Source organism: Sminthopsis crassicaudata, chromosome 4 (assembly GCF_048593235.1).
Source record: "Sminthopsis crassicaudata isolate SCR6 chromosome 4, ASM4859323v1, whole genome shotgun sequence".
NCBI classification, from domain to species: Eukaryota; Metazoa; Chordata; class Mammalia; order Dasyuromorphia; family Dasyuridae; genus Sminthopsis; species Sminthopsis crassicaudata.
The window spans coordinates 439,983,639-439,992,622 of record NC_133620.1 but is presented as its reverse complement, the minus strand read 5'-3'; the positions used below and the strand labels follow the sequence as shown (position 1 = coordinate 439,992,622).

At 38.8% G+C, this 8,984-nt stretch overlaps 1 pseudogene; it reads right to left on the bottom strand.

Moving 5' to 3' along the window:
- Nucleotides 1-3,623: 3,623 nt before the first annotated feature.
- LOC141540938 (olfactory receptor 5V1-like) lies at nt 3,624-6,650 on the bottom strand (annotated as a pseudogene).
- Nucleotides 6,651-8,984: the final 2,334 nt, after the last annotated feature.

Here is an 8,984-nt window from a genome sequence, read left to right as displayed (position 1 = left end):
CTGGAGCTGGGGAGCAATTTGAGGGTGGTGATTATGCCCCACACCAAGATCTCCAATTGAATTTTTTTTAACATTTTAATAGTTTTTATTTACCAGATATATGCATGGGTAATTTTACAACATTGACAATTGACAAACCTTTTGTTCTAATTTTTCCCCTCCTTCCCCCCCCCAGATGGCAGGTTGACCAATACATGTTAAATATATTAAAGTATAAGTTAAATACAATATATGTATACATGTCCAAACACTTGTTTTGTTGTACAAAACGAATCGGACTTTGAAATAGTGTTCAATTAGCCTGTGAAGGAAATCCAAAATGCAGATGGACAAAATTAGAGGGATTAGGAATTCTATGTAGTGGTTCCTAATCATCTCCCAGAGTTCTTTCTCTGGGTGTAGCTGGTTCAGTTCATTACTGCTCTATTGGAACTGATTTGGTTCATCTCATTGTTGAAAATGGCCTCCTCCATCAGAATTGATCATCATGTAATATTGTTGTTGAAGTATACAACGATCTCCTGGTCGTACTAATTTCACTCAGCATCAGTTCATGTAAGTCTCCAGGCCTTTCTGAAATCATCCTGCTGATCATTTCTTACAGAACAATAATATTCCATAACATTCATATACCACAATTTATTCAGCCATTCTCCAACAGATGGGCATCCACTCAGTTTCCAGTTTCTGGCCACTACAAGAAGGCTGCCACAAACATTTTTGCACATACAGGTCCCTTTCCCTTCTTTAAAATCTCTTTGGGATATAAGCCCAGTAGCAACACTGCTGGGTCAAAGGGTATGCACAGTTTGAGAACTTTTTGAGCATAGTTCCAAATTGTTCTCCAAAATGGCTGGATGTATTCACAACTCCACCAACAATGTATCAGTGTCCCTGTTTTCCCACATCCCCTCCAACATTTCCAATTGAATTGTTGTGGAGATTACCATTTGGGAGTTTCCCCCTATAAACAGGAGGATGGGGCTCCTCCCAAAGGCCAGAAGAGGTTGAGATTCTAACCCATATTCACCTCCCCACCAAAGATCAGGGAGACAGAAAGTCCCATTACATCAATTGGAAACCACTGGAGTTTATTAAGTAGGGGAGCAAGACAGGGGAAAAGGCTGGACTTAGAGGTGAGAGATCACCTAGAGGTGTTACTTTAATGAAAAACAAAATACATTTGTAAGAAATAGAAAAATATTAAAGAGTCATGGAAAAGTGAGAACTGTATGAACTGATACAGAGTAAAAAAAAGAACCATTGTGAAACAGGCAATGTAAATTCAATCATGATTCCACTGGCCCAATAGTGAATCCTCTCTGCAGAGAAGTTGTGGGTGGGAAGGAATAGATTTTGACAGAGAAGACCAAGGTATTGATTTGTTTTTCTTACTTGTACTTCTTTGTTGTGATGGAGGATTTCTTTGTTGGAGAATTCTGTTTTGGAAGAGGGACAGGCCATTTGGAAGAGGTAATTATCATCATCTTTGAAAACTGATGATTATGCAAATAATGCAAAAAAAAGAGTATAAATAAAATTTAATCTCTGCCCACATTTTATCATTTTCTTCTTTGGTTTGGGGTGATGATAATTAGGAGGCACACATACATACACACACACATAAGAAAATAGATTCTGATGATCCTGGCTGCAGAGACTGTAGTTGCATATCCTTCTTCACAGCTGGTTTCAATAAATGTGTAGCTCACAACACAACAGTAAGTGGAATAGGATAGAGGTGCCCTGTACACCAGGATGTTCAGGGATGACTTTTTCTCCTCCTAATCATCTTGATAGATCACACTTGCTGGCAGCAATGAGGATAATAAGCACCAGTGGCTACTTCTATTGGATTCAGAATGCCTCATTCTACTAAATAAATAGGAAAGCCGAAGCTAAGTGGGCACAGGTGACATTTTTTATTAAAAAATAAAACTCAACCCACAATGCATTTCCTTCCAGTACAGCAGTAGAGATAATAATAAGAAGACCATTAGCTAGCATTTATACAGTGCTTTAAAGTATATAAAATGCTTTATATTATATTTGATCGTCATAACATCCTTATGAAATAGATAATATTATCTCCATTTTACAGGTGAGAAAATAGAGAATGAAGCAAGTGAAGTGACTTGTCCCAGCTCACACACTTAGTGTTGAATTCAAATTCAGTTCAAATTCAGCTCTTTCTGACTACAAGTTCAGCACTTTATCTGCTTCAATAACATGCATTTCTACATGTCCTTGGATCTCTCTAATTAAGTGGCACAATAAGGATCCATGCTCACAACAGCCAATTCTTAATTAAGATAAGGCATATCTTTGCACCCCCTTCCTCCCTTTATTTCTATTTTATTCTCTTGGGTGCAAACTTTCTCTGAGCCTGTGTGGCCCTATGTCCATACAAAGCAGAGGCTGTTCCTGGGAAAGAATTTATGTGACAATTCCCCAATACCTCAGATGGCCTATCTTTAGAAGGCTCTCTTTGATTCATTGTTTTTCTACTTTGGATTCTCTAGTGGTTAGGAGACAAATGTCTATCTTAGTCATTACAATTGATTGAGGGCATTGAAAGGGGATTGGTTTTACTTTCAGTCAAACTTATAAATTTATTGAACAGCTACATAGCTGTACTATGCCTGTATTATACAGGGCTACACCTTAGTCAGGAAGAATCATCTTACTGAGTTCAAATTGGACCTCAAATACTTACCTGGGCAAGTCAGTTTGACTCAGTTTCCTTATCTGTAAAGTGAGCTAGAGAAGAAAATGGCAAAGTACTCCAATATCTTTGCCAAGAATACCCCAAATTGACTGAATAAAAAAGGGTTTTTTAATTATCCATAGCAAACATAAAGGGTATGCCCTTTCTTCTCACAGAGGTTATTGTTTGTTCTTTTTTCTCAAAGAAGACCATGACATCAGGGAGGTGATGAAGTGAACTGGATTTAAGTGAGGGAGGGCTGTGCAAGGTCACCTGCCTCATTTTCCCCTCCAGAGCCAGCTGGGTCTAGTGGCCAGATAGAGATCAGGACAACAGGAGGTGGCCCTGGATGAATGGGAGACCATGGTCTTTTTTTGAGCTAAGGTTTTCAACAGGTCACAGTTTGACCAAGGCAGCACACTTTCAGTGATTAAGGCTAGGTAGCAATTGAGGTAAAAATTCTCCTCCTTCACCTAGTCCCTCCCACCAAAAAAAAAAAATCTAAATAAATGAATTTGGGAGGGGAAGATGCTCAGGGTTTCGGGCCAAAGCAGAAATGACTGCTATTTATATTTAATCTGAGTCAAAAATGATGACTTACCTCTGACCTATAATTTTGTGAGGTGGGGAGCTGACATAGAGAAGTCCCTTAAAAAGTTCAGGAAGAAAGCAAGCAAAAGCCATACAATGGAAATATTCATATATGTGCATGCAGATAAATGTCCATTACTTAAACATTTTATTAGGTAGCAAAAGTGACACATTATATATGTATCCATGCTTATGTACAAATAGGAACATCACTACTCTCATTGAAACGTGAGATGTTCTTGAAGTTACATTATATATCTATATAGCAACATATATGTAATCAGAACTCTCAGATGACTTAACAGTCCCTCATTTGGTCTATATTGTGCTCTCACACTAAACTGATACAAGTTAGTCTGTCAAAGCGAAATGAATGGCCATTCTATGTTGGTCATTTTGTTCTATACAACATAAGAATTACCTATTAAGATCTTGCTGACTGACATTCTCCAGCCAATAAGGAAATTTCCTTATAGCCCCCTTGACTTCCTTGTTTCTCAGACTGTAGATGATGGGGTTTAGCATGGGAGTAACAATACAGAAGAGCACAGAGACCAGTATGTCCACATCCAGGGAGTAGCCTGAGCTGGGCCAGTCATAGTTGAAGATGGCAGTTCCAAAGAAGATGACCACCACAGTGAGGTGAGAGGCACAGGTGGAGAAGGCTTTCCCCATCCTTGAGCTGACTGGATCTTCAAGATGGCAGAGATAATGAAAATATAGGAGACAGCAGTGAAGAGGCAGGGGCTCAGACCAATGGTGACACTGGCCACATAGAGGGTGACCTCATTCACTGAAGTGTCTGAGCAGGAGAGCTTCAGGAGTAGGGGGATGTCCAGAGAAAATGACTTATCTCATTGGAATTGCACACAGAGAGAGTTACTGTGAGCCCTGTGTGTATCAAGAGAGTTCCCCAAACCATACAACCAGGACCCAGCTGCTAGGTATGCGCATACCCTCCTACTCATAAGGACTGGGAAGTATAATGGCTAGCAAATGGCTACAAACCTGTCATAAGCCATAGTGGCCAATAGGATACCCTCAGTACCAGCACAGGTAACAAGGAAGAAGAGCTGGGACAGGCAGCCTTCATAGGAAATGGTCTTCTTCTCTATGAAGAAATTCACCAGCATGATGGGGACAGTGGTGGAGGTGTAGCAGATGTCCAGGAAGGACAAGTTGCTGAGGAAATAGTACATAGGGGTGTGAAGAACAGGATTGATTCTGATTGCTGTTAGTATGAGAAGGTTTCCCAGGAGAGCTATCAGGTACACAACTAAAAATATCAGGAAGAACAATCCCTGTAGTTCAGGAAGATGAATTCAGTAATTGAAGTCCATTGTCCATTGGTCTCATCTTGTGTTAGGAAATCCAATGATTCCTGCTGGTTTTTAAAGTTGTTTAACAGTCTTCTTATTAGCCATGCTCTTTCAGTGTCAGATGTTTCTTAGATTTTCTCCTTTGTTTTTTGGGATCATATTCAAAAGAAAGATGAGTGGGAAAGAAGTATTAAAAACATAAGTATAATTAAGCAGGAGCAGTGATAGGAGCGACATGCACAGCAGTACTCTGTTATGCACATCTGGGGTTAATCCAAGGCAGCTTGCCACAGCTTTCTAAACTTTGTTGTCTATATTGACCAGCTCAGATGGGCAATCTCCTCTATGGATTTGAGTGGCCACCACCATTCCACCCAGTTCTTTCAAAAAGAGTAAAGATTTGACTCATAATTTTGGAAAGATCGTTGACTTTTACATGAAAATGATCCCAACCCTCCCATGTCTTTCTCATACACAAAACCATAACTGGGAATTTTTGTACCTGGTGCAAAAATCACAAATGCATATGGGACAAGCAGTACAGAGTTCTCCCTTAGTGAAGTAGCACGGATGGGATATCTTCCTTCCATGGAGGAAACCAAGAGTCTGGGACACTGTGGGAAAAAGAAGGAGAGCATTCCAGCCTACCCTTTGGTAACTTCCTATTTTAAATCATTATTCTTACTAAGTAGGTACTAAATCCTGCTGTTTGTAAATTGCTACAAATTGTGCTGTCAGCACCCTTTAAAAATGGCATTCTGGGACACAGCCAGGTCACCCTGCCCTAGTAAGAGACTCTTCACATACACACTTAACTCCCTTCTTTTTCAATATTCTCAGGCTTCTCTGGTATTGTTAATGTTGCTGTTTTTAAACCAGTTTCTCTAGAAATTTTTGTGGTTTGGCCCTTTGCTAAATTTTATTTTCCTTAATGGGATCACTTCTCAGAATTTATAAGATAGAAGCCATTTTATTCACCTGTGAATGTTTCATAGGAATGTTGCCTCATCAAAGTAAACTGTTCATAGATTAATATTCATCTCCATCAAACACTATCTACTTCCTGGAAGGAATAATTAATATAATCATAAACCTTAACATATCCCACTCTGTTAAGTCAGTCATTCTAACCTTTGGATGCTTCTGTGATTTCTGAGTCTGCTTAATCTGTTTTGAAACACCTTAAGAAGCCATTCATTCATCTACTTTTCAAAAAAGATTCTAGAATCTAATACATCTTTCTGTGAGAAATTTTAAGCAAATTATTTACCATTTGATCTGATTATGTAAAAATAGCCTTGTAATGCATCTTAAATTTAGAAGTAACTGTCAGGTGTCTCTTTACTTGCTATGATTTTTACTTCTCAACTTGACCATCTAAGTTGTTTCAGACTATTAACCATTAATTTGTGGTTCTATCCACCCCATTCCCCAGTTCCAGTAAGAAAGTGACTAGCACAGTACACAATATTCCAGTTGGATTATTGTAGCTGATTCGATGTCTTTTCTTTATTTGTTTGACTTTTTAAAAAATGTGCCCCAAAGCTCATGTCCAATTTCATAAAAGAAAGGAATAATATTCAAAATTATAATTAATGTTTGGTCCATTAAATAACTTGGAACAGTACCTAATTAACAGGCTTTCTTCATGCAGTATATCACAACAATGAAACAAATTATCTTAGGGACTTTCTGCTTAATGCAGAAAATCTTTTTTCCACCCTAGAACAGATATAATTATTTGCAAAGTGCTTTGCAAACCTTAAAGTGCCATTATTACCATTATTTAGTCTTAAAGTATAGCTGGCAATTGCTCCCAGACCTGAAAGGCAGAACAATATAGTGAATAAAGCAAAGCACAAATACTGGAAACTGCCCTTAAGAAACCTGACTATATTTATTATATGCCCAGCAATTCCTTGTTGTTGGACTGGATGGAAATTAATACTTTCCATTAGTGTCTCTACTTAGATTTGAATCCAGGAACAATATGTCTTCCTTCAGAATAAACTCATCACCTGAAATTTCATCATCCTGAAAATTGATTCAGAATCTGAAACTCAACACCATCCCAGGACCCTCTGTTATCCCTCCTCTCTGATTGAAATTCAGGCTTATCCAACTAATCTTCATTTCCCATAAGTTTCTTTGTTTGGGTTCTATTTCATGGATATTATTCCTCTATGCCAGATGTCTTCTGGCAATATCCCACCCCACAAACAAATTTTTCTACTCCTTTTCTACCTCTTTTTCTTCTTTCCTTCTTTCCCTGCCTCCCTCCCTCCCACTTTCTTTCCTTCCTTCCTTCTTTCCTTCCTGTTGTGATTTGGGAGCTATTTGCCAGTGGCTGCTGGAGATCTAACTCAGACTTGTAGAATGGATCTCTTCATGTGAGAGGATGATGATGATACAAAGAGACTGAGAGGCAGTTGAATTCTCTAACCTCTCCACTGAGAGGCCCTTGCATTGTCTGACCTCTCTCCTCTTCCCTCTGCTTCCAATTTATTTCATTCCCCATCCAAAAGGAATATCTGCATTAGTAAAGCCTCCTTTTCAACTCTTTCAAGTGTTATGATTCACAGCTGTGGAGGCTCTTGGAGAATTGACCTGCCTCTTCACCTAGGCATGGTCCTTAACCTTTCCTCCATCCCTCCCTCCTTCTTCCCCTCCCTCCCTCCCACTTTCCTCCCTAATCTTCCTTCCTTCCTTCCTTCCTTCCTTCCTTCCTTCCTTCCTTCCTTCCTTCCTTCCTTCCTTCCTTCCTTCCTTCCTTCCTTCCTTCCTTCCTTCCTTCCTTCCTTCCTTCCTTCCTTCCTTCCTTCCTTCCTTCCTTCCTTCCTTCCTTCTTTCCTTCCTTCCTTCCTTCCTTCCTTCCTTCCCTTGTTCACCATTGCAAGTTCTTAAGGCTAGTTTTGAACTCATGTTCCTGACTCTAGGCCCAATGCTCTATTCTCTATGTTGCCTAAGCTGTCTCTATTTTTTGGGGGAAGGGAATGTTTATTTTCTATTTGTGCATAGAAAGGAAAAAACTGGGCAAATCATGTAACCATATTTACCTAAGTTTTTTCATCTGTAAAATGAATTGGAGAAGGAAATGGAAAACCACCCTAGTATCTTTGCCAAGAAGACCCTAAATGGGGTGATAAAAATTGGATACAACTGAACAGCCCATAATATGGTTGGCTTAATCAACTAGGCCATTTTCTTATTGGTTATTATCATAATTGTGTGGGTTTGAATGAATATTTTCAGGACACTGATGCACATGTGATCTTGCAGATGAAAAAGCAGCAGTATCATTTTCCCAGTGGTCATCATTTAAGGGTGGGAGGCAGGACTGCTTAAGCGTATCAATGTATTCACTAGTTTCCTAGTCCTTGCTTGAAGATGACTCTATACATATCCTGTTCTGAAGAATACTAGCAATGGGTACTATGGACAAATGGCTTAAGCTTTCCATGACTCAGTTTCTTTATCTGAAAAATGAATATAATTTTACTAAAATAAGAGGTCAAGAGAGAGGCTGCTCTCATATTACCCAACTTACAAATTGTGAGTGCTATATTATCAGTAACAGTGATAATTAGAGCAATAGCTGACATTTTTATAATGGATTATATGGTTTACAAAGCACTTTACACAAAAGTCAGCTGATTTTGCACCTTCTCGATTTCTTTAAGAATCATAGAATTGGGCTAAGGAACTTGGTATGCAGCCAAGAATAACTTACCCAGCAAAAATGAGCATCATTTTCCAGGGAAGAAGATGGACATTTAACAAAATAAATGAATTCCATCTATTCTTGATGAAAAAACCAGACCTACATAAAATGTTTGATCTTCAAATCAGAACACAAGAGATTTCTAAAAAAGCTAAAAAGAAATCTTGAGAACTATACTTCTGCCATAAAAATATGTAAAGAACTTATGTATAATTTGTCCTAGAAACTAGCGGTGGAAAGGAAATTATATCATTAAAAAGGGTAAAGTGGTGGTACTACATCTCATGAAGAGGCAAAGGTAACCTCTGAGAGAAAGAAAGGAGGGAGATGAACATAGTGTGTATCAATAGACATATTCGATTTATGGTGAAACTTCTTCCACTTCATTGAAAAGTGAAAGGGAAGAAGTAAGCTAAGGGGAAGGGAATACAGAAATTGTGAGGAAAAGGGGTAAAATAAAGGGAGGAACTTTAAAGTGGGGGAGGGATACTAAAAAGGGAGGGCTGTGAAAAGCAAGTGGTGTTCACCAGTTTAATACTGGGTAGGGGGGTAAGAGGGAAGAAAAAGAGAAAAGCATAAGCAGGGGTTAGCAGGATGGCAAGCAATATAGAATTAGTCATTCTAACCATAAATGTGAATGGGGTAA